At 40.6% G+C, this 26,436-nt stretch overlaps 1 protein-coding gene across 2 annotated transcripts in view; it reads left to right on the top strand.

The window, feature by feature from the left end:
* The window catches only part of TSPAN18 (tetraspanin 18), a 318,752-nt gene that overhangs the window by 177,731 nt on the left and 114,585 nt on the right, over window positions 1–26,436 (top strand). The window lies entirely within an intron of this gene.

A 26,436-nucleotide genomic window follows, 5' to 3' on the forward strand; every position in this document is an offset into this window, starting at 1 on the left:
TAAAACATGTAATTTAGATGGATTTACTTATTCAAACAATAAATAGACTGGAGCAGCAAAGAAACTGTTGTAAATCAAGGAACCAGTTCTCCTTTAGTTTTCTCGTTGTAGCCACTGTCCTTAGGGAAATGAGAGGAGACATTTTTTTTAACTTAAAAGGACATAAAACCCAAAATATCTCTTTCCTAAATAAGATAGAACACAGAATTTAAAACATCTATTATCAAATTGTCTTTGTTTTGTTGTTATCCTTTTTTGAAAAGCAGGTAGGTAAGCTCAGGAGTGTGCACGTGTCTTCAGTACTCTATGGTAGCAGTTTTGTTACAATGTTATATACATTATCAAGATCACTAGATGGCAGCACTATTTCCTGTCATGTAGTGCTCCAGACATGTGCACGCTGCCTATCTAGATATCTCTTCAACAAAGAATAACAAAAAAACAAGAACATTTGATAATAGAAGTAATGTAGAAACTTTTTTTTAAATTATATTCTTTATCTAAATCATGAAAGAAAAACTGTGGGTTTTATGCTCCTTTAAAGGGACACTGAACCCAATTTTTTTATTTCAGAATTTAGATAGAGCATGCAATTTTAAGCAACTTTCAAATTTACTCCTATTATCAATTTTTCTTTGTTATCTGGGTATTTTTATTTGAAAAAGCAGGAATGTAAACTTACAAGCTGGCCCATTTTGGTTCAGCACCCTGCATAATGCTTGCTGATTTGTGGCTGCATTTGGTTTCAGTATCCCTTTAAGAGGCATTCTGCCTCTTCTGAGCATAAGCAAAATTGATTTACTGTCTCTCTAACATTATTTGAGTAGTTAACCAGCTCATGTTACTCTAGAGGATTTATGACATTGTGCTAGATAAGATTCCTGTAGAAACCACAGCCCTCTTTTAGGGCTGTGACAGGAGGTAATGGACACTGCACACATGAAGTTTAAAAAAAAAAAAAAAAGGTAAAATCATTTTAAAAGGATAAACACACATTGCAATGATTTTTATTAAGTATAAGTCAAAGCAGAGCCCCCGCGCTCGTTCAGCCTGTGTCGTCTAATAGCAATAAGATGGGTTCTCTTTACAGGGGGATGGCAGGTCAGTAAGGCAAATAGGCACCACACTGTTGCTTTAAGGGGCATAAAAGTAATGAAAATATTTTCATAGAGCTGCAGAATCTGTTGGCGCTCTACAAATAACTGATAATAATAATGATTTAGATAGAGAGTTTTCAGTTTACTTAGTTTTTTGGTATCCCCAGTTGAAAAGCATACCTAGGTAGGCTCGGGAACAGTAGCGCACTAGCTGCTGATTGGTACTACACTTATTCCTCTTGTTATTGGCTCACCAGATTTATTCAGCTGACTTTCCAAGGTTAAACACACAGTTTATTTGCAAGCAGTAGTACAATAATAAAATACTCGCCTCTAGCATATTGGAGCGTTTCCACCTTTCTCTTTTGATGTTTATAATATTGTTTGAATAAAAAAAAACATGTATAGAATCTAGTACCAGAAAGTGTATATCTTACTATATTGCACAACCCTTATATATATTTTTGTGGTGCCAAATGTTTTCTTGTACTACATGTATTTATAAAGTTTACTACATGTACTTATAAAGTGTACTACATGTATTTATAAAGTTTGCTAAATCTACTTATAAAGTGTATTACATGTATTTATAAAGTTTACTACATGTACTTATAAAGTGTACTACATGTATTTATAAAGTTTACTACATGTATTTATAAAGTGTACTATGTGTATTTATAAAGTGTACTACATGTATTTATAAAGTGTACTACATGTACTTATAACGTGTACTACATGTATTTATAAAGTGTACTACATGTGTTTATAAAGTGTACTACATGTATTTATAAAGTGTATTACATGTATTTATAAAGTGTACTACATGTATTTGAAAAGTGTACTACATGCGTTTATAAAGTGTACTACATGTATTTATAAAGTTTACCACATGTATTTATACATTTTATTACATGTACTTATAAAGTTTACTACATGTATTTATAAATACAGTCGTGTAGTAAACTTTCTAAGTATGTTTGGTAAACTTTCTAAGTACGTGTAGTAAACTTTCTAAGTACATGTAATAAACTTTATAAGTACATGTAATAAACTTTCTAAGTACGTGTAGTAAACTTTATAAGTACATGTAATAAACTTTATAAGTACGTGTAGTAAACTTTATAAGTACATGTAATAAACTTTATAAGTACATGTAATAAACTTTCTAAGTATGTGTAGTAAACTTTATAAGTACATGTAATAAACTTTATAAGTACATGTAATAAACTTTATAAGTACATGTAATAAACTTTATAAGTACGTGTAGTAAACTTTATAAGTACATGTAATAAACTTTATAAGTACGTGTAGTAAACTTTATAAGTACATGTAATAAACTTTATAAATACGTGTAATAAACTTTATAAGTACATGTAATAAACTTTATAAGTATGTGTAATAAACTTTAAGTACGTGTAATAAACTTTATAAATACATGTAAAAAACTTTATAAGTACATGTAATAAACTTTATAAGTACATGTAATAAACTTTCTAAGTACATGTAATAAACTTTCTAAGTACGTGTAGTAAACTTTATAAGTACATGTAATAAACTTTATAAGTACGTGTAGTAAACTTTATAAGTACATGTAATAAACTTTATAAGTATGTGTAATAAACTTTAAGTACGTGTAATAAACTTTATAAATACATGTAAAAAACTTTATAAGTACATGTAATAAACTTTATAAGTACATGTAATAAACTTTCTAAGTACATGTAATAAACTTTCTAAGTACGTGTAGTAAACTTTATAAGTACATGTAATAAACTTTATAAGTACGTGTAGTAAACTTTATAAGTACATGTAATAAACTTTATAAGTATGTGTAATAAACTTTAAGTACGTGTAATAAACTTTAAGTACGTGTAATAAACTTTATAAATACATGTAAAAAACTTTATAAGTACATGTAATAAACTTTATAAATACGTGTAATAAACTTTAAGTACATGTAATAAACTTTATAAGTATGTGTAATAAACTTTAAGTACGTGTAATAAACTTTATAAGTACGTGTAGTAAACTTTATAAGTACATGTAATAAACTTTATAAATACATGTAATAAACTTTATAAGTACATGTAATAAACTTTATAAATACGTGTAATAAACTTTATAAGTACGGTCATGTAGTAAACTTTGTAAGTATAAAGTTTTACTACTTTTTTGGGGGGTCTGACATCTGCTGATAAAGTTCTCTCTTGGTCTGATTATTTGGGGTGAGGCATATTCTTACATTACACAAAGAACCTTCTGATTACATAACTACACAAACATAACCCTCCACCCCACTGCAAATGCTTTAGTGAGCTGCAATCATGTGGTTTATCTCATAGAAGCAACAAACTCTTTGGTGGGAATATTTCTACTGTTGATAAAGCAGTTGAAAACAATTGCTTTAATGTTCTAACTAAAAAAGAACAAATGTGTTACAGTTTGTTTTTTTTGTTTTTTAAATCAGATATTCTTGTATAAAAGCTGGATGATGACTGCCAACCAAAAGGGTTGTAGGAGTTGCTGCAATTAGTCAATGAGCTTTTTGACCGCAGACCACAAAAATTAAATTAACAGCTTTAACTTTTCATCTAAATAATAATTATAATTTGTTTTAACTCTTTCAGTGCTGATCCATTCGATGTTCTGTGCTAGAGCTGTTTTTAGTTGTTTTTTTGCACTGAAATAATTTACACATAAAGTTCAGTTCCCACAGAAATGATACCTTGTTTTATTTTTAGCAGAACAAGCATTCAATCATTTTTTTTAAAGTAATAACTTTAGCTTTCCAAAATACCCAACATGTGGTAAATGACTTGCTTTTATTTTGGGGTATTGTGTGTGCATGTGTCCTATGATGTCTTTAGAAGATAGGGTCTTCTTTGGTGCTTATTTGGGTCTGGTCTCATACCCCTCTAATTAATCCTAGAAGGAGATGAGGGTTCTGTAACACAAACAGGGGGGGTGGGGCTCAGATTTATTTTGATCACCTGCATCTTACATGGTCTCTTGTGCCGTTAAATGGTCTGAATGCTGAGATATGGAATATATTTGGTGACTTCACAATTAGCGATGGTTGAGTACACTGCAGTCTTTTTTTTTTTTTGACAACTGCAGTTCAGGGTAACCCCACCTCCCAGGAGCATTACAAGAGCTTAGTGTGGAAGACAACAATGTACCATCCTATGCATTTAAGAGGTTAATGGTATATAAAACAGTGCTCCTTCATAAAAAATAGCTAGATAAGGGAGCAAACATGCTGAGAACTTGCATTCCGCCTCTTCTGAGCATGGGCAGAACCTGACTTAATGTCTCTTTAGCTTTTACTGAATAGTAAACCATCTCATTTTACTCTAGAAGATTTATGACATCAAGCTTAGATATGCCTTCCTGTAGAGATCACAGCACCCTTGTAGGGTTGTGACATAAAGTAATGGGCACTGGACAAATTAAATAAAATAAATAAAAGGCAGAACCATTTAAAATAATGAATAATATAAATTATGATTTCTCTTAAGTATAATCCACTTCTTAGTGCTTTTTTCTGTTACAACCATGAAACCAATAGGTCAATCATTGTGACTTATTTAACTATGTAAAGGAATCTTTATAAGTTTAGGAACACTTTATAACATAGCTTTTTCCTGATTTCTGTTCCTACCCACAGTTCCCAGCCCTTTGTCCACCTAGAAGAGCACCCAGCATAATTCCCTCACCCTTTAAAGCGATGGTCTACTTGAAAATTGTTAGTGTATAAAAAGATAGATAATTCCTTTATTACCTATTCCCCAGTTTGCATAAACAAACCAGTATATTAATATACATTCCTTCCATAAGGCAGGAAGGGTCCACAACTTAATTCAACTTAATTCCTTAGTGTTGGGAAATACAACAACTGGCCACCAGGAGGAGGCAAAGACACCCCAGCCAAAGGCTTTAATATCCCTCCCACTTCCCCTATGCCCCAGTCATTCTTTGCCTTTCGTCACTATAGGAGGTGGCAGAGAAGTGTCAGAAGATTTGGATAGTTCTGTAATGGGTATGCTCCCATCAAGAAAAGACTGGAGTTTTAAGTAATCATGTCAACCTCTTAGTGAGAGTATTGATGAAAGTTAGAGTCTGGAGATGCAAGGAAAGTTTTTCTGCGAACCCATCCAGACTGTCGCCTAACTGCTTCTGAGCAATCAGTGTTGACAAATTTCACTGCTTGCTGTTACACACTCAAGTCCATGTCAGAAGCATTGCTGCAAGACTATCACACTTGAGAGGCTGTGCCTGTTCCACAGCATGGATCCTGGAGGGTAAGACCATTTTATATATACACTTTTTCTATACAGGCTCCTTTATACCTTGATAGGATCAAGGGTTAATATCTCCTTTAGGTAGACTATTTGAACTGTTAGGGGTTATTTATAACTGCTTTAATGTGAGAGTTTTTGGGCTCATAGACTGTGTGCATTTGGCTTGGAACAAACAGGTTTCACTTTCGTTTTTGAGAGTTGCGCAGCTCATAATAGCTTAGTGACTTCTCTTACTCCAAGTACCAGGGTGAGTTTTGTGGTGACAATAATAGACTCCATATCCATGAGAATATTTCTCACAGATCAGAGACGTTGCAAACTAACTACTGCATCTCTTGCCCTCCAGGCTTCATTGAGACCCTCAGTGGCCCAGTGTATGGAGGTGAATGGACTCATGGTGTCCTGTATGGACATCATTCCCTTTGCCAGATTTCATCTCAGACCCTTACAGCTATGCATGCTGAGACAACGGAATGACAGCCATTCAGATCTGTCTCAACAGATTGTGCTGGACAACCTATCGAGAGTCTCGCTCTCTTGGTAGCTCTGTCCAGATCATCCTAAGACACGTGCTTTTTGAGACCGTCCTGGGAGATTGTGACTACGGACGCAAGCCTGGGTGTCAAGAAGGCACAAGGGCTGTGGACTCAGGAGGAGTCCTACCTTCCAATCCATATATTGGAACTCTGGTCAATCTTCAGTTCCTTGAAGGCTTGGCCCCTTCTGGGTTCGTCCCAGTTTATCAGATTCCAATCAGACAATATAACCTTGGTTGCCTACATCAACCATCAGGGGGGAACGAGAAGTCCCTTGGCGATGAGAGAAGTATCTCAGATACTAGAGTGGGCGGAGACTCACAGATGTATGCTGTCAGCTATCCACATTCCGGGTGTGGACAACTGGGAAGCAGACTTCCTCAGCAGGCAGTCCTTTCACCCAGGAGAATGGACTCTGCACCCGAGTTGTCTGCAGAGATATGCAGCGAGGTGCTGTTGTTTGAATAAAAGCGTTTCTTTTTTGTCTGTCCTTCTGTGGATATATCTTAGCTATGGAGGACTCTGATACTACATTAGAAGGTTCCACTCCTTCTGTACTGATTAATAATTCCTGTTTATATTTTGAGGAGGCCGTGGTTTGCCCGCCTGCTCAATTTTGTTCAATTTGCCTAAGCACTGTTCTAAAGTCTAAGAAGGGTGACAAACCTGCAAATACTCATAGCGCTATTAGCCCCTCTGAGCCAGCTACCTCTTAGGAATCTTTGTCTCGAGAGATTACTACCCTTTCTAGACTACCCGCTCCACATGCAGTTCCCTGCAGCTCAACTAATCCACCATCTGGAGGGGGCTTTTTTCCTCCAGACTTTACTGCACAGTTACAATCGGCGGTGTCTGCGGTCCTGAGTGCCTTACCTCCCTCTAGCAAACATAAGAGAAAGGTTAAATATAGTTCTCCTGACCTAGAGTCATCTAAATATTTTTTGGATTTAGCTACTATGTCCCAGATATCCGAGGATGAGTTAACCTCTGTAGCTTCAGAGGGGGAACTTTCTGAGTCAGAGACTTCAGTTTCTAAACCTCCTTCAGCGGAGGAACCCTTCTTTAGATTTAAAATTGAGCATCTGCGTTCTTTATTAAAAGAGATTCTGTCTACGCTAGAGGTTCCAGAGGCTACACTCCCTGAGGAACCTAAGATCCCTAAATTAGACAGGGTTTATAAAGACAGGAAGGTCCCTCTGACTTTTCCTGTGCCAGTTAAGATGGTGAACATTATTAGTAATGAATGGGAAAGAATAGGAACTTCTTTTTCCCCTTCGTACTTTTAAAAAATTATTCCCGGTCCCTGACTCTCAATTGGATTTGTGGGGCTCCATCCCTAAGGTGGATGCCGCTATTTCTACACTGGCTAAGCGTACTTCTATCCCCCTGCAGGATAGTTCTTCTTTTAGAGAACCTATAGATAAGAAAATGGAAACTTTTCAGAGGAAGATGTTTCAACAAACAGGGATTTTTTTTTTCAACCGGCGGCAGCTGTAGCCGCAGTTGCTGGAGCAGCTACCCATGGTGCGACACTCTGTCTGAGCTCATTGAGGTGGAAACTCCCCTCAAGGATATTCAGGAGAGAATTAAAGCTCAAAATGCAAAGGCTTCTGGCTTTGCAGTCCTAGCCGGCTGGGCTCTCTGGTTGAAGTCTTGGTCTGCGGATATGACTTCTAAATCCAGACTCCTTTCTCTTCCTTTCAAGGGGAAGATTTTATTCGGTCCAGGGCTTGACTCCATTATTTCTATGGTTACCGGAGGGAAGGGTGTCTTCCTACCGCAGGATAAGAAGAATAGGCCTAAGGGACGGCAATCGTCTAATTTTCGTTCCTTTCATTCTGACAAATCACAACGACAGCAATCCTCATCCAAGTCTGAGCAGCCCAAGATTACTTGGAAGCTAGCTCAGTCCTGGAATAAGTCTAAACAAACTAAGAAACCTGCCAAGAACAAATCGGCATGAAGGGGCAGCCCTCGATCCAGGATCGAATCGAATAGGGGGCAGACTGTCTCATTTTACAGACGCTTGGTTCCAGGATGTATAGGATCCTTGGGTCCTGGAGGTTGTATCTCAGGGATACCGGATAGGATTAAAATCTCATCCTCCCAGGGGCAGATTCCTACTCTCCAGACCGTCTACAAGACCAGAGAAGAGAACTGCCTTTTAAGGTTGCGTACAGGATCTCTCCCCTACTGCTCCAAGGATATTTATGAAGGTTCTGGGGGCTCTTCTACCTGTTGCCAGAACACAAGGTATTCTAGTAGTGCCATACCTGGAAGATATCTTGGTACATGCACCATCTTTTCGTCTAGCGGAAGAACACCCAGAGTCCCTTCTCAGTCTTCTTCGATCACATGGATGGAAGATAAACTTGGAAAAGAGCTCTCTTACTCCATGAATTTCGTGGGGACAATAATAGACTCCATATCCATGAGAATATTTCTCACAGATCAGAGATGTTGCAAGCTAACTACTGCATCTCTTGCCCTCCAGGCCTCCTTGAGACCCTCAGTGGCCCAGTGCATAGAGGTGATTGGACTCATGGTGTCCTGTATGGACATCATTCCCTTTGCCAGATTCCATCTCTGACCCTTACAACTATGCATGCTGAGACAATGGAATGACGACCATTTAGATCTGTCTCAACAGATTGTGCTGGACAACCTGTTGAGAGACTCGCTCTCTTGGTGGCTCTGTCCAGATCATCTGTCCCAAGGCATGTGCTTCTTGAGACCGTCCTGGGAGATTGTGACTACAGACGCAAGCCTTTCCGGCTAGGGAGCTGTTTGGGGTGTCAAGAAGGCACAAGGGCTGTGGACTCCAGTCAATCTTCAGTTCCTTGAAGGTTTGGCCCCTTCTGGGTTCGTCCCAGTTTATCAGATTCCAATCAGACAATATAACCTTAGTTGCCTACATCAACCATCAGGGGGAACAAGAAGTCCCTTGGCGATGAGAGAATTATCTCAGATACTAGAGTAGGCAGAGGCTAACAGATGTAAGCTGTCAGCGATCCACATTTTGGGTGTGGACAACTGGGAAGAAGACTTCCTCAGCAGGTAATCCTTTCACTCAGGAGAATGTTCTCTCCACCCCGAGTTGTCTGCAGAGATATGCAGCGAGTGGGGGACACCGGAGATAGATCTCATGGCATCCCGCCATCATATCAAGCTACCCAGGTATAGGTCGAGGAATCCTCAGGCAGAACTGATAGATGCCCTATCAGTACCATGGAGGTTCAGACTCATATATTTTTCCTCCATTACCGCTTTTCCTTTATGTGGTGGCTCGCATCAAGCAGGAGCGAGCATCAGTGATTCTAATTGCTCCATCATGGCCACAAAGGACGTGGTTTGCAGATCTCGTGGGGATGTCCTCATCTCCTCAGTGGAGGTTACCTTGTAGCAGAGAGACAAAATCAACATAGAAGTTGAAAAAAGTATGCATCTATTTAGCACTTCATGAAGTGCTAAATTGATGCATACTTTTTTCAACTTCTATGTTGATTTTGTCTCTCAAGTTAATTCATGCATAAGCACTCAAGCTAAGGAAATTAATCCATTGATACTAGCATCTCCTCAACACTAGTGTAGTGCTGTTGCACCCTTCTGTTCCCAATACCTTGTAGCAGAGATCTGCTGATACAGGGTCCCTTCGTACATCAAAATCAAGATTCTTTGAGGCTGACTGCGTGGAGATTGTACACTTAGTCTTAGCCAAGAGAGGGTTTTCTAAGAGTGTTATCAACACTCTGATTCAAGCTCTTAAGCCAGTTACTAGTCGTATCGACCATAAAATGTGGAGGACTTACTTGTACTGGTGTGAAGAGCGTGGCTTTTCCTGGCATAAGGTTAAGGCTGCCAGAATTTTATCTTTTCTCCAGGATTGACTGGAGAAGGGTCTATCTGCTAGTTCCCTGAAGGGACAGATATCGGCCCTGTCGGTGTTACTGCACAAGAGATTGGCTGAACTTCTGGACATACACTCCTTTGTTAAGGCTCTGACTAGGATCAGACCTGTGTTTAGATTTGGGGCTCCACCTTGGAGTCTCAATCTTGTTCTTTGTGTTTTGCAGCAGGCTCAGTTTGAGCCTATGCATACTGTTGACATTAAAATTTTTTTTTATAAGGATCTTTTTTTGTTGGCTATTACCTCTGCGCGCAGAGTTTTGAAGATTTTTGCTTTGCAATGTGACCCCCCTTATCTTGTTTTCCATGCTGATAAGGCAGTTTTACGTACTAAATTAGGGTTCCTTCCTAAGGTGGTGTCGGATCGTAACATTAATCAAGAAATGTTTGTTCCTTCTTTGTGTCCTAATCCTTCTTCAGCGAAGGAACGCTTGCTTCACAATCTGGATGTGGTTCGTGCCTTGAAGTTCGATCTTCAGGCTACTATAGAATTCAGACAATCTTCCTCTTTGTCATCTATACAGGGAAGCGTAAAGGGCAGAATGCTACTACGACTTCCCTATCTTGAAAAAGAAATTACATTTTGAAACTAGTTGCTCTATTTGCTCTATTTTAAACTAACTCCTACACCTTTGGAGTATTTTATTTGTGTAGATATCTTGTGGCTGAATAACCCTCTGCTAGGTGTTTTTTGTGCAGTATTGGCCATTACAAACAGGCCTTGGGAGCTAGAATGCATATCCTGTAAAAGAAAGCTGCAAAAAATTCACTGGGTTTCTAGCCTAGTATATCTAATTTCTTTTCCCTGTTAAAGCTTTTCTGTTTCCAGTGGCCATTGGTTACTATTGGAAGGTGTGCCCACAGATCGTTGGTTCAAGTTTGGAGGCCTGTTGCTGCTTATTATTATGTAAGTACGGATGTAACTTCCCCTGCTATTTGCTGTGTGATATTTACTAAGAGGATTCCTTGTCCGTAGGGGAAATACCATCATTGGCTGCGACTGCCTCTTTTGTCCTGGGAACGCTCCTCTTACAACTATACACAGAACAGCATCCTTGTATGAGCGTGGGTCCACATAGTAACAAGCCGAAAAATCGTCCACTCCTGGGAACTGTTTCTTATGCATGAACTTCTGGTTTTTGGTTTTAGGAGTTTTTTATACTAATTTTATTTTTTTCTATATTTTTTTCTTAATTTTGTGATTTATTATTGTATGTCTTGAATAGGTCGACCTATATTGTAATAAAGTTTTTTATATATAGATATGCAATTCTAGTATTTGTTGCTGGCATCTTCTATAGAATTGAATTTTTTCATATATAATTTTTTCCAATTTTGAAAAGATTTTTTTCACATATAATTCATAATTCACAATTTACATGTATTATACATATTGCCTATTATAGTAGTATCATATTAGTATCAGGTTAGGTGTTTTTTATTATTATATATATTCTATATATCCTTACTCTTAAGCTGGTTTCAGCGCTCCCTAGTGCTTTGTATTTTGTATTGATTAGTCCTGTAGGTCTTTGAGGGTAACCTATTTTTTCTAGTTGGAGTTTGTAGTAATTTATATTTTTTGGCGCTGGTCACTTAAGTCTATTTTTTGAGGGACAGATATCGGCCCTGTCGGTGTTACTGCACAAGAGATTGGCTGAACTTCCGGACATACACTCCTTTGTTAAGGCTCTGACTAGGATCAGACCTGTGTTTAGATTTGGGGCTCCACCTTGGAGTCTCAATCTTGTTCTTTGTGTTTTGAAGCAGGCTCAGTTTGAGCCTATGCATACTGTTGACATTAAATTGTTATTTTGGAAGGATCTTTTTTTGTTGGCTATTGCCTCTGCGTGCAGAGTTTTGAAGATTTTTGCTTTGCAATGTGACCCCCCTTATCTTGTTTTCCATGCTGATAAGGCAGTTTTACGTACTAAATTAGGGTTCCTTCCTAAGGTGGTGTCGGATCGTAACATTAATCAAGAAATGTTTTTCCTTCTTTGTGTCCTAATCCTTCTTCAGCGAAGGAACGCTTGCTTCACAATCTGGATGTGGTTCGTGCCTTGAAGTTCGATCTTCAGGCTACTATAGAATTCAGACAATCTTCCTCTTTGTCATCTATACAGGGAAGCGTAAAGGGCAGAATGCTACTACGACTTCCCTATCTTTCTGGTTGAGGAGAGTCATCCGCTTAGCTTATGAGACAGCGGGACGACAGCCTCCTGCTCATTCCAATAGAGCAGTGGCTTCTTCCTGGGCTTTTAAGAACAAAGCTTCTATGGATCAGATTTGTAAGGCGGCTACCTGGTCCTCCTTACAAACTTTTTCTAAATTTTACAAGTTTAATGTGTTTGTTTCGACTGAAGCAGCTTTCAGGAAAAAAGTGTTGTAGGCTGTGGTGCCCTCAGGATAGGGTCCACCTCTTTTTTTGTTCCCTCCGATTATTCCTTTAGTGTCCTCTGGAGCTTGGGTATAGTTTTCCCAACAGTAAGGAATTACGTTGTGGACTCTCCCTGCCTTATGGAAGGAAAACATAATTTATGCTTACCAGATAAATTCCTTTCCTTCCTGGCAGGGAGAGTCCACGACCCCACTCGTAATTTATTTTTGTTGTGCGGCTCCCTTTTTATATTGTTTCTTCTGCCACCTTTATACCCTGATGTTTCTCCTACTTTTCCTTGTTCCCTCGGGAGAATGACTAGGGGAAGTGGGAGGGATATTTAATCCTTTGGCTGGGGTGTCTTTGCCTCCTTCTGATGGCCAGGTTTTGTATTTCCCAACACTAAGGAATGAAGTTGTGGACTCTCCCTGCCAGGAAGGAAAGGAATGTATCTGGTAAGCATAAATTATGTTTTTTTTTCCTCTCTGATTATCTGTGTCTAAGTCTCTGCAGATTCCACCCCTTAACTCACTGCTTTTTACAATTTTGCATTTTAGCCAATCAGTGCTGGTTCTTGTATAACCATTATCATTCTCCATGGAAGTGAGCACAATGTTATTTGTATGGCACACGTGAACTACCACGGTCTGGCTGTTTTGCAAGATTTTTAAAACTAATAAAAAGTACTCGGATAAAGGGCAGCCTACAGGGGTTTAGAAACAGACACAATTAGAGGTTATATAGTATATTAATATAACAATGTTGGTTATACAATGCTGGAGAATGGGTAGTAAAGGTGTTATCTATCTTTAAAAAAAAAAAAATAATAATCAAGTAGACTATCTGTTTAAGTTCTCTTTTCAATCTCCAAGATTTCTAAACCCCCTATTTTACTTACTCATTCTGTTTTACCTAATCTCTGATAAATCTATTACTATTCATGTAGTATCATGAAAAATGTTTGGGGTAAAAAAGTTGCATGATTCTGTATTGTGTGGCTTGTTGAAATCTCAGACAATTTTAGAAACATTCTGCACAAGATCATCAGTTAAACTAGATTTGTTTGCAGATCCAAGTCTAGATTTGCAGACATTAGAAAGATCAACCTCTAATCCTGGCCAGGAGAGGTTTGTAAGTGTGCGGCCAGCAGTAAATACCCTGCACAGATCGTCATGTTTGTGTGACAGATTGCAGAATTTCCTGCCAACTGGCGTGGTCACAGACAACTGGAGGCTAGTACCCAGCTGGTCACTTTACAGGTAGAAATTATTGTTCCAGAAAAGCCTGTGTAATAGCCTGAGATGCCAGAGCTCGATTGCAGTCGGGGGCTGTAACAATGTATGTTCTTTTAAGGGACACACAAAGCTGATGTTTTTTTCTTTGTAGAATTTTGAAGAGGGCATTTTAAAATGTATTATGTTTTTTGTTTTATGTTTTATTTATGCCTCTGATTCATTTCTGTCCAGCAAATTGACAACTGGGATGGGTCACAATCTTTTTTTTTTTTTTTTGTTTCGAAAAGAGATGCTCTTGTACTGAAAACTGCTTTGTAGATTTCATGCCCACCAATAACGCAGTTAGAGAGCTGAAAATGACCAATCGGTCCTAAAGTCTCAGTTTTGCTTCCTGTTGGTTTCAAAATCATTTTATGAAAAATATTTCTAACCTGTTCTGCGTTCTTTCATATACATTATGTACAATTTTATTTTAACCCCTTCACTGCTAAGCATTTTCACACTATCTGCAAAGCTGATTTTTTTTTTTTAGATTTTATTTTTACTGCTTCTATTTAAACACTATTGAAAGTTATATTCCAGTGAGTGACCAACATCAATTATATATATTGTGGTGGTGGGGGGGGGGGTTCTGTAGGATCAGAATATACAGTTATTATATGTATATTTCATTATAGATGAGAAAGCCTGTTGCTTGGGAGCCCGGCTACAATGCCATCGAGATAGATCTTGATCGCTATGAGTATATAACATATTTGTCTTGAAAAAGGCCCAAATGGGGCTGAAACGTCGACTTTTACCATTTGGAAATAAAGATTATTTTAATTTTCAAGAAAAAAAATCCTGTGAGTGCCCTCCCAAGAGAAGAAAGTTTCTATATACATTATAGAGGATAGCACCCAAGTAGTGAGTGCACACTGGAGATTGGAGTGCTGGGCTACCAGCTAATTATATAATATATATATATATGTGTGTGTATGTATGTGTGTGTGTGTGTGTGTTATAATTTTAGTAAATAATACTGGAAATAGCCAGGTGACCACTGTTCCTACTGTTGTCACCTTAACAAATTGTTAAAAAAAAAAAAAGGCATTTAAAGTTGCATAAGGGGTCCATACTGGTTTTTAGGGGTTGTAATAAAAACTAGAGGGGTGTCTTTTGTGCCAGAGTAGAAATAAAAGAACAACATGATCGCTGTAGCCATAGTCATCCCACTATAAAACAAACTTTATTGTGATCCTAAGGTTTTTTTTTATTATAAGAGCCTAAAGCTATCCACTTTTTTATTTATTTTTTATTTAAAGTGAAATAAAACTTTTTTTAGTTATGTGCATATTATAAAAGGATCAACTGGGATAAAACAGTGTGTGAAAAGAAAGTGGAAAAAAAAACTTAAGTATTTTAATAAAATTTCTAAAAATCTGGAAAATTACTTAACTTTAGTGTTCCCAAGTGAAGCCTACTCCACCCCCCTTATTAGTGTCCTAGCCCAAACCTTTTGCTATCATATAACAAAGTGTGCACATGAAGATAATTACTTATGCAAGTAAGAAGGGTTGAGGAGGGACATCAGATACTGCTATTGTTTGTTGCCAAGCAGCTTGCTTGTTTCCATGGGGATAATGTCACATGCTTTGTGAAAGCTTTAGCATTATACTGTGCACTACTTTAGTCTGGTGCCATGTGACTGCCCCCTACTGTGCACGTGCATGTGTGCATTATGAAGAAGCTATGGCCTGGATAGCATCTTCCACATCTTATGCCTTAATTAAAGGGGTTCATGAGGGTTAAAATAGAAACATTTTTGCAGGTAAGCTATGGCCTCATAATATATTTAGAAATTTGTTAGTTCATACTGTTTTATGTCCCTTTAAGGAGGGCTAGGTACTTTTCAACAATCAAGTGATAAGTGAGCTGAATTTGAATTACCTCTCCATCCAGCTTCCTTACCAGCTATAGTAGCCCTGCCCCTTCATGACATCAGCACATGTTTGTGGTGACATCATCAGCACTTCCATTGATGGCTTGGGAGTGCCGCCCACTAGGCCACCAATGATCCCCAGACTGCAGTGCAGGGGATTGCTGAAAACAATTTCTGATTGGCCACCCCCTGCATGACGAGGATGCCTCATTATGCACACACAGGCCATGATGCACATGACATGGTATCCTCATCGTCTATATTAGTTTACCCCACAAAATAATGATGTGATAGGTTTGTTGTCCTTTACGAATGGGGTCCCACTTCAGCAATGCCCTTACAGATGGGGTCCCACTACAGCTGTCTCCTTAAGATGGAGTTCCTGTACAGCTGTGTTCTTATAGATGGGGCTCCACTACACCTGTGTCTTACAGATGGGGTACCACTACACCTGTGTCCATACATATGGGATTCTTTACACATGTGTCCTTACAGATGGTACTTCACTACACCTGTGTCCGTACAGATGCACTTCCCTACTCCTGTGTCTTACAGATGTAGTCACACTACACCTGTGTCTTAGAGAAATGGTCCCACTACACCTTTGTCCTTAGAGATGGGCTTCTTTACACGAGTCCTTTCAGATGGGACTTCACTACTCCTGTGTCTTTACAGATGGGACTCCACTACACCGTTGTCTTTACAGATGGGACTCCACTACACTGTTGTCTTTACAGATGGGACTCCACTACACCGTTGTTTTTACAGATGGGACTCCACTACACCGTTGTCTTTACAGATGGGACTCCACTACACTGTTGTCTTTACAGATGGGACTCCACTACACTGTTGTTTTTACAGATGGGACTCCACTACACCGTTGTCTTTACAGATGGGACTGCACTACACCAGTGTCTTTACAGATAGGACTCCATTACACCTTTGTCCTTACAGATAGGATTCTTTACACCCATGTCCTTACAGATGCACTTCACTACTCCTGCATACTCCTGCACTTCACTACTCCACTACACCTGTTTCCTTACAGGTGGGGCTCCACTACACCTGTGTTCTTACAGATGGGACTCTACTTCACCTGTGTTCTTACAGATAGGATTCCACTTCACCTGTGTTCTTACAGATAGGATTCCACTTCACCTGTGTCCTTACATATGTGATTCTTTACACCTGTTCCCTTACATATGGGGATCCTCTACACCAGGGATATCGATCTCAATGTATCTGGGGGCCACTGGCCAAGTATTCATCTTCCACTGATGGCTTCTTTAACTGAGTAAGTTCTCCGGAACTGGATATACTAGGAACTGGAAGTGACATTTACCAAAGTAGTAGTGCATGGTGGGAGTTGTAGCCCACAATAGACACACACAGTTGTCTATATTTATCTTGTGAGTTCCAAGTGAAGTGATCATTCTGGAACTGTATATCAACATTATACAAGCAGTGCATGGTGGGAGTCTACACTAGACACTTGTCTTTATATTTATATTGTGAGTGCCTATTTAGAACATCAACTAGTTACACCTCTTAGAACCCCCCCAAAAAACATATAAATGGTTTAACTGATAAATAAGGGAGGGCCGGATGAAATTATCTTGAGGGCCGCATATGGCCCCAGGGCCGGTACTTTGAGGTCACTGCTCTACACCATTGTCTGACAGATGTGATTCTTTATTCATTTGTCCTTACAGATGGGGCTGCACTACACCTGTGTCCTTACAGATGAGGTTGCCCTACACCTGTGCCCTTACAGATGGGGTCTTACTACTTCCGGTGTCCTTACAAATGGGGTCTCACTGGTGTTGACACTGTGTCATACTGATGAGGGTAGGTTGTGTCCTTATTTAACTGCTTAAGTTCTTTCTACAATAGAGGTCATTTTACTTATGCCCCTACTTAGACAGTGTCCTTACTTTTACTCCTGAGTTCTTTGGTCTCTCTCTTTTATTCATGGTGACATAATGTACCTTTGTTATTGATTGTGTTTTTATTGAACGTGTTTTTAAAAAGGAAAAAAATCTTCTTGCTAATAAAACACAGTGCGCCTATATAAACTGCAAAACAGACCAGAGACTGATTCACTTCCTACTCTTAAATGCCACTCATACATTAACAGCAGAGAGCACCTCATATAAACAGAAATCCAGAACAGAGTTCTTTTGACCGTTACTATAGCAACAAATAAAGCCGTGGTACTCAAAGAAATTGTGAAAATATTTTGTAACTCTGTAAGCGCATTACTGAAAAGGCTCTACACAGCCAAGTGGACTCTGCATCCGTCATTGTAGCGTTAACTCAGGTCAGAGATTACAGATTTTAAAGAGACTTAAAACTCACAAATAAACATCCGTTACATTTGAACTATAGTTTGTTTTATGGAATATTGAACATAAATTGTATTTTTATTCCGCAGCATGGCACAGTACTCCTCTGGCATTCTATTTTACTGATGTTTAAAAAAGGGCCAATAATATATTATATAGTTATCACTTGTAAAACTGATATGCTTTATTTTATTTTACTGGTTTTATTGGATCTGTAATTAGCTACAACAGAGTACTGTAGTGATTTTGTCTCTTATTTTTAGACCCTTCGAGCATAGAAATTTAAGAGACACAAAATCAAAATTAAACTTTCATTATTCATGTAGAGAATGCAATTTAATGAAACTTTTCAATATATTTCTGTTATGAAATGTAGTTTGTTCTCTTAGTATACTATGTAAAAAAAAGCATACCTAGGTAGGCTGGGAGCTAGCTGGTGATTGGTGGTCACACACACAGTCCTCTTGTCATTGGTTCACCATATGTAGGGCATTGCTGCTCGGGAGCTGAATTTAAAGGGACAGTAAAGTCATAATTAGACATTCATGATTAAGACAGAGCATACAATTTTAAACAACTTTCCATTTAAATTCTTTTTTTTAAATATCTTTATTTATATAACAGCAGGGTACATAAAACAAAAAGTGAGGGGGGCAAAGAAAAAGTATAACAACATTCTCAGTTGACAAAAAATCCAAAATAATTCCTCATTAACAGTTTGTGATGTATACCTTCTTTACATCCATCGTAACTACCCACTTGGGCATAGTAAAATTATAATCTCTGCCTTTCTTGCATAAACGTTTTACAAATACATTGTACCCTCTTATTTCCCCTCTTTTTTCTTATTAAATGGAAAGAGTCCACAGCTGCATTCATTACTTTTAGGAAATAAGAGCCTGGCCACCAGGAGGAGGCAAAGACAGCAAAGCCAAAGGCTTAAATACTCCTCCCACTCCCCTTATCCCCAGTCATTCTTTGCCTTTCGTCCCAGAATTTATTTTGTCTCTTATGGAGGGTAGTACTCTTCAACATGGGACAGGAGTTTTAAGTAATCCTATCAGTCTCTCAGTGAGGGCTTGGATGAAAGTTAGAGTCCGGAGATGCAGGGAGAGTCTTTCTGCGAAACCATCCCGACTCATGTTAAAAGCTCCTTAAGCAATCGGCGTTGTCGAACTTCGCTCCACTGCTTGCTTTCTTCTCTCAGGTCCATGGCGGAGGCAATGCTACTATTTGTCACACTTGAAGGGCCGTGTTCCTGTTCCATGGCGTTGATTCCGGTAAGATTGTTTCATTTTACTTTCTTCATGAATGTACTGTAATTCAGATGTTTTCCCGAGAGACTACCACCTTGCGGGTCTAACTTAACATAAGGGTCTCAGTGAGTCTCCTTTAGTATCTTGGAATCAAGGGTTAATATCTCCTGAGGGGAGTTACTTAACAGGGTTTTTTTAAATCATGTTTGTTATGTGATTCAACCTGTTTATGTTTGGTGTTAATTGGGCTCATGGTTTGGAACATTAAGGCCTCTGTAAGTGACGCAACCTGATGGTCGGGCGCTCTTTTGGACTGTACGGTTCACCTTGTAGCCAAGCATGATTACGTTCTGTCTTCTATTTCTGCATTTTTGACCGTGTGGCGAAGGAGAAATTCTAGTCCGCAGTGGTCTGGGTTATAGGAGGTTTTGAGTGCCCCAGCCATTGTGGGTGTCAGGTATCATTTAATTTTAATTCTTTAGTCCATATTTGCATATCCTCTATCCAGTTATGGAGGATTCTGATGCTGAGACTGTTCAAATTTTAGATTCAGTTATGGAGGATTCTGATATTGAGACTGTTTTAATTTCAGATTCTGCATCCGGTGACAAATCCAGATTGGCCTTGTTGACACATGTCAACCAGTTATGTTCTGTATGCCATATGAGAGCACCTTGGGCTCGGGAAATCAAGGGACAGCTGAGCCATCCGCCTCTGGGGATCCCGTTCTCCATGAGGCAAGTTCCTTACCGCTCCATACTTCTACACATGCGGGTAACCCAGGTTATGATTATTCCTCCATGCAGGGTGGTGTGTTCCCACCAGAGGTTGCAGCACGCTTTCGCTTCCATATATTTTTGGCGATTATTCGTCTGCAGAGTCCAGACGTTTATTTGCGATTGTGCTCGTGCCCTATTGTCCCAGGTCTCTCACCTTGGGGAGGGCCTCTACAGTTCCCTGCGGGTGTAACTGTTCCTGAGTGTTATGCCTTTCGTTACAGAATTGCGCACCTTCGCATATTACTCAGACTTTTTTTTGTAGTTATTAAATTACCCTATCCTTATTGGATACGGGAATTTTCAGTCTGCTAATTCGAATGGTGCACCTCCTTAGACATGTGGGGATGATGTAATCTCCTGATTGTTATTTTATTGAGATCTTTCCCAGTTTGTGGAAGATCAGGGCTCCGTTTGGCTGGTCCTGCGGGTAGTCCTGTGTCTTCTTGGGCGTTAACCTCCGGGTTGCCTTATATTTCTTTTTATCAGATAGGAAGTTTTTTATTTTGTTTGTTTCCTTCAGGGACCTTCTGGGATCGATACTCTTTGTTACTTCTTCGGAAGTTGTTTTGGACATGTTAGTCCTATGTTATTAATTTCTGTTTTCCTTTCTTCCTCTCTGAGGGAGGATTTATGCAGCCTGCCGGTTAGGGCCCTGGGTGCAGGCTGGTCCTGTTGGGTTTGTTCTGTCTTGTGGATGTTCAGACACGTGGCTCTGTTCTGCTTGGCTGGTCCGGTCGAGGCGCCGAGTGCTTAGGTTATCATTTGTTTTACATGTCTCAACTAAGCATTCAAGAGGACCTGTGAGGCGGGAAGGATTGTTTCAGTCCTTATAGCCTTCAATCATGGATGACTAGGTCAGTGGAGTTTCTGCTGCGTCACTCTCTCTTGCGTCTGATATTATCGGACCCTAGAGTTTCCTCCCCCATGCAGTGGAGAGTTGGAGGGCTTAGTGCCCTCTTACCGCTGTTTGACCGGTTTGGCCTTCTTTTTTGAGGCTCAGGAAGTAGCAAAGAGAGCACCACAGCAGAGTTGTCGATATAGCTCCCCCCTTAACTCCACCCCCAGTCATTCTCTTTGCTGGCTCTAAGCAGGAAGAGTAAAGAGAAGAGGTGATAAACTGTTAGTTTTATTTTATCTTCAATCAAGAGTTTGTTATTTTTAAATGGTACCGGTGTTGTACTATTTGCTCTCAGGCAGGACATAGATGAAGATTTCTGCCTGGGGGATGATGATCTTAGCATTTTTAACTAAGGTCCACTGCTGTTCCCACATGAGCTGAGGAGTACAGGAAAACTTCAGTGTGAGGAACGATTTCTTGCTATACAGCAATGAGGTATGTTCAGTCATATTTTCTGCAGAGACTGTGTTAACTCAGAAAGGCTGACAGTGTCCCCATTAGGGGAAGGGGAAGCAGTAATCCTAGTGTTATCAGAGGTTTTTACTAGCTTGCATAAAGGGTTAATTTTTTGTGGGCACTCAGTTTGTTATGTGAATTTGGGACAAACGTTTTGTGTCTGGGAGTAACGTTTTCTGTTTTATGGGACATTTGCTTGAGGGTTCTTTGGGGTTGTTTATAACCCATATGGCTTTCAGGCAGGGTTTGTTAGTTTTGTGTAGGCCCCAGCAACATCGAGTGAGGTGGACGGGGCCTACATTTACAAGCAGCAAGCAACTTCTCCCGAGGTCCTGAGAGTCTTCTGAGGGACTAATTGAAGCTTTAAACCCCATATTATCGCTTCCTAAGGGCAGGTAGGGCCACAGCAGAGCTGTGGCAAGGTGCTTTAGGGGGTTTTAACTGGTTTTAGACACTTATCAATCCGTTTTTTTCATTTGGGGGTCTATTGCTTTGTTACTTGTTGGAGTGATCTGCCCAGTTCCGAAAACAGAACAGGGGCAATGTTTCTACTCCAATCTGTTTGTGGTTCCCAAAAAAGAGGGAACCTTCAGACCAATTCTAGATCTCAAGATCCTAAACCAATTCCTAAGAGTTCCATCCTTCAAGATGGAGACCATTCGGACTAGTTTACCAATGATCCAGTAGGGTCAATATATGACTACCATGGATCTAAAGGATGTGTATCTACACATTCCTATCCACAAAGATCATCACCAGTTCCTCAGGTTTGCCTTTCTGGACAGGCATTACCAGTTTGTGGCTCTTCCCATCGGGTTGGCCACGGCGCCAAGAATCTTCACAAAGGTGCTAGGGTCCCTTCTGGCGGTCCTAAGGCCGAGGGGCATAGCAGTGGCGCCTTATCTAGACAACATCTTAATTCAAGCGTCGACTTTACAACTTGCCAAGTCTCACACGGACTTAGTGTTAGCCTTTCTAAGATCTCATGGGTGGAAGGTGAACGTGAAAAAGAGTTCTCTTATTCCTCTCACAAGAGTTCCATCCCTGGGAACTCTGATAGATTCGGTGGACATGAAAATATTTCTGACGGAGGTCAAGAAATCAAAGATTTTAACCACCTGCCGAGCTCTTCATTCCATTCCTCGGCCGTCAGTGGCTCAGTGTATGGAGGTAATCTGACTTATGGTAGCGGCAATGGACATAGTTCCGTTTGCTCGCTTGCATCTCAGACCACTGCAACTATGCATGCTCAAACAGTGGAATGGGGATTATGCATATTTATCTCCTCAGATAAATCTGGATCAAGAGACCAGAGACTCTCTTCTTTGGTGGTTGTCACAGGATCACCTGTCCAGGGGAATGTGTTTCCGCAGGCCAGCATGGGTTATTGCGACGACGGACGCCAGCCTACTGGGCTGGGGTGCAGTCTGGAATTCCCTGAAAGCACAGGGTTTGTGGACTCGGGAGGAGGCCCTCCTACCGATAAAAATTCTGGAATTAAGAGCGATATTCAATGCTCTTCAGGCGTGGCCTCAGCTGGTTTCGGCCGGATTCATCAGGTTTCAGTCGGACAACATCACTACTGTAGCTTATATCAATCATCAGGGGGGAACAAGGAGTTCCTTGGTGATGATAGAAGTTTCCAGGATAATCCGATGGGCAGAGACTCACTCTTGCCATCTATCAGCGATCTATATCCCAGGGGTGGAGAACTGGGAGGCAGATTTTCTAAGTCGTCAGACTTTTCATCTGGGGGAGTGGGAGATCCATCCGGAGGTGTTTGCTCAACTGGTTCAGCTATGGTGCACACCAGAATTGGATCTGATGGTGTCTCGTCAGAACGCCAAACTTCCTTGTTACGGATCCAGGTCAAGGGATCCTCAGGCAGTACTGATAGATGCTCTAGCAGTACCCTGGTCGTTCAACCTGGCTTATGTGTTTCCACCATTCCCTCTCCTTCCGCGTCTGATTGCCAGAATCAAACAGGAGAGAGCTTCAGTGATTTTGATAGTGCCTGCGTGGCCACGCAGGACTTGGTATGCAGACCTGGTGGACATATCATCTCTGCCACCATGAACTCTGCCACTGAGATTGGACCTTTTGATTCAAGGGCCATTCAAGCATCCAAATCTAATTTCTCTGCAACTGACTGCTTGGAGATTGAACGCTTGATTTTATCAAAGCGGGGTTTCTCTGAGTCGGTCATAGTTACCTTGATTCAGGCTCGAAAGCCTGTCAACAGGAAGATCTATCATAAGATATGGCGTAAATATCTTTTTTGGTGTGAATCCAAAGGCTACTCATGGAGTAAGATCAGGATTCCTAGGATTTTGTCTTTTCTCCAAGAAGGATTGGAGAAAAGATTTTCCGCTAGTTCCTTAAAGGGACAGATATCTGCTTTGTCTATTCTGTTGCACAAGCGTCTGGCAGATGTCCCAGACGTTCAGGCTTTTTGTCAGGCTTTAGTTAGAATTAAGCCTGTGTTTAAACCTGTTGCTCCGCCATGGAGTCTCAATTTAGTTCTTAACGTTCTTCAGGGGGTTCCGTTTAAACCCATGCATTCCATAGATATTAAGCTTCTATCTTGGAAATTTCTATTTCTAGTTGCTATCTCTTCAGCTCGAAGAGTTTCTGAACTATCTACATTACAGTGTGACTCGCCTTATCTTGTTTTCCATGCTGATAAGGTGGTTTTACGTACCAAACCTGGGTTCCTCCCTAAGGTTGTTTCTAACAGGAATATCAATCAAGAAATTGTTGTTCCTTCTCTGTGTCCTAATCCTTCTTCTAAAAAGGGACCGTCTGTTGCACAACTTGGACGTGGTTCGTGCCTTGAAGTTTTATTTGCAGGCAACCAAAGATTTTCGCCAATCATCTTCTTTGTTTGTTGTCTATGCTAGAAAGCGTAGAGGTCAAAAGGCTAAGGCTACCTCTCTTTCCTTTTGGCTAAAAAGCATCATCAGTTTGGCTTATGAGACTGCTGGACAGCAGCCTCCTGAAAGAAATACAGCTCACTCCACTAGAGCGGTGGCTTCCACATGGGCTTTTAAAAATGATGTTTCTGTTGAACAGATTTGTAAGGCTGTGACTTGGTCTTCGCTTCATACCTTTTCCAAATTTTCCAAATTTGATACTTTTGCTTCTTCGGAGGCTGTTTTTGGGAGAAAGGTTTTGCAAGCAGTGGTGCCTTCCGTTTAGGTTCCTGTCTTGTCTCTCCCTTCATCCGTGTCCTAAAGCTTTGGTATTGGTATCCCACAAGTTAGGATGAATCCGTGGACTCGGTACATCTTGCAAAAGAAAACAGAATTTATGCTTACCTAATAAATTTCTTTCTTTTGCGATGTACCGAGTCCACGGCCCACCCTGTCTATTCAAGACAGATAGTATTTTTTATGTAAACTTCAGTCAACTCTGCACCTTATAGTTTCTCCTTTTCTTCCTTGGCCTTCGGTCGAATGACTGGGGGGTGGAGTTAAGGGGGGAGCTATATAGACAGCTCTGCTGGGGTGCTCTCTTTGCTACTTCCTGTCAGGAAGGACAATATCCCACAAGTTAGGATGAATCCGTGGACTCGGTACATCGCAAAAGAAAGAAATTTATCAGGTAAGCATAAATTCTGTTTTTGGACTTGGTCCTTCATCAGCTAGTAGTGTGTATAGCTGACTCGCATGCAGAAGGTTTGCAGTTTGAAACCAGCTGCAGCTCTTGCACCTTGAATGTGTGCTCGCAAACTGTTTAATGTAACCAGCTGCAGCTATTGCACATTAACCGTGTACTGTCTAGCTGAGTTCTAAGACCTTCTTGGTCTTTTTCTGTTTTCTCCGGGTGAGTTAGGTCTCCTTTTTAGGGACCTGGGTTCCCTCCGGGAGATGGTTACTCGATGTGGGGACATTGGGCTTAGCTCGGGCTCCCCAGAGCTGGGAAGGCTTTGTGCCTTTTCTCCCTGTATTCCTCTGTTTTTATGGAGGTGATGTGGAGACTAGCCCTGCTCAAGGGGTTTTGACTTTGAGGTATCCCTTGCTTTGTTGTCCTGAGGCTGTTTGAAAGGTCTAGGGGCTCGCCTTGCTCCTTGGAGCGTAGGAGTTTAGCAAGAGGTGGTTCCTTCCTTCCTTTGGTCGGGACTTATGAGTTCTTCTCGTTATCCGGATTGATCTGGATATTGCAGTCATATCCCTTGTGTTTGTTTTTTTTGTCAGACGGGGTTTTCAGTTCTCGGCTATTGTTTGAACAATTGGGTGCCCAGACCTATTTTCTCCCTGAAGCTTTCGGTTGCTGAGGCTTCGCTCTGCATTTTTCCCTTGTGGACCCAGTTATAGGTTGTAACTGGATTCTTAGGCCTAAGGGCTGGTTTGGGGTTCCCCTGTACTACAAACTTGAGCTATGTCCTTTACTAAATCTACCTGACCTCTGAGTGTCTGTTACTCATCATGCTTGATGCGCCTTAGGGTTGGATTCCCTAAGTCAGCTTGCTAGGGTAACCCTTGGATTCACTGCTCTGCAGTTGAATGGGTTTACAGTGTCTCTGCTGCATCCAATACACAGGGGATGTGGGTTAGCAAGCTACTTTTAGGGGGGCCTTTCCAAGGACATCTGTGTTGGGGATTGATCTCTCCTTTAGCCGGTGGATTCGTGCCTTGAGGACAGATGTTGCCATTCTAGCTCCATCCCTTTTTCTTTAGGGGTTATTCTCCTTCTTATGGAGATGTAGTCCCTTTCTTGGGGATTCTCCTGGATTCAGAATGTTGGAACTGTGGGTTAACTTATCAGAAAGGGGTGTCTCTCTGGGTTGTTACGTTCCATCTGGAGTCTTGCTGGCTCCAAGTTGAGACTTTGTTGGGCCTTTTTGCTAGATTCTTTGAGTCTACGGCCTTGTCATCTGTTTTAGGAGTCGGGTTGTACCCGTGCTCTGGGGGATGACTGTGTCCATTCTTCCGCTCGTTCTTGAGCTGGTTTTGGGGTTCTTCTGTTCCCCTGTTTCAGATCCGCTGATGCTGGGTTGGTCCAACTGGGTGTGGGTTCTGAGAGACGTTGTCATTTTCAGGATCTAGGTGGGCATAGTTGCTAGCCCCCTAAGCTTTCAGGCAGAGGGGTCAGGATTACACCACCTTCGGGCTCTGGTTGTAACCTCTCCTTCTCGGGGGGCCTCGATTGAGGTTCTGTGTTCCCCTTTTGGAGACCTGTGTGTAGGTCTAGCGGCTTAGGTCGCCTAGAGTGTGCCCTCTGTCTGAGGGTTGCTTTTTGCAGTCTGTTCTCTTATTGGCTGCTTCTACTTACTAGCAAGTATCCTCTGTGTCGTCCTGATGTTGACTTTGTGTTCTGATTCAGGGTT

The sequence above is a fragment of the Bombina bombina genome, chromosome 7 (assembly GCF_027579735.1).
Source record: "Bombina bombina isolate aBomBom1 chromosome 7, aBomBom1.pri, whole genome shotgun sequence".
NCBI lineage: Eukaryota > Metazoa > Chordata > Amphibia > Anura > Bombinatoridae > Bombina > Bombina bombina.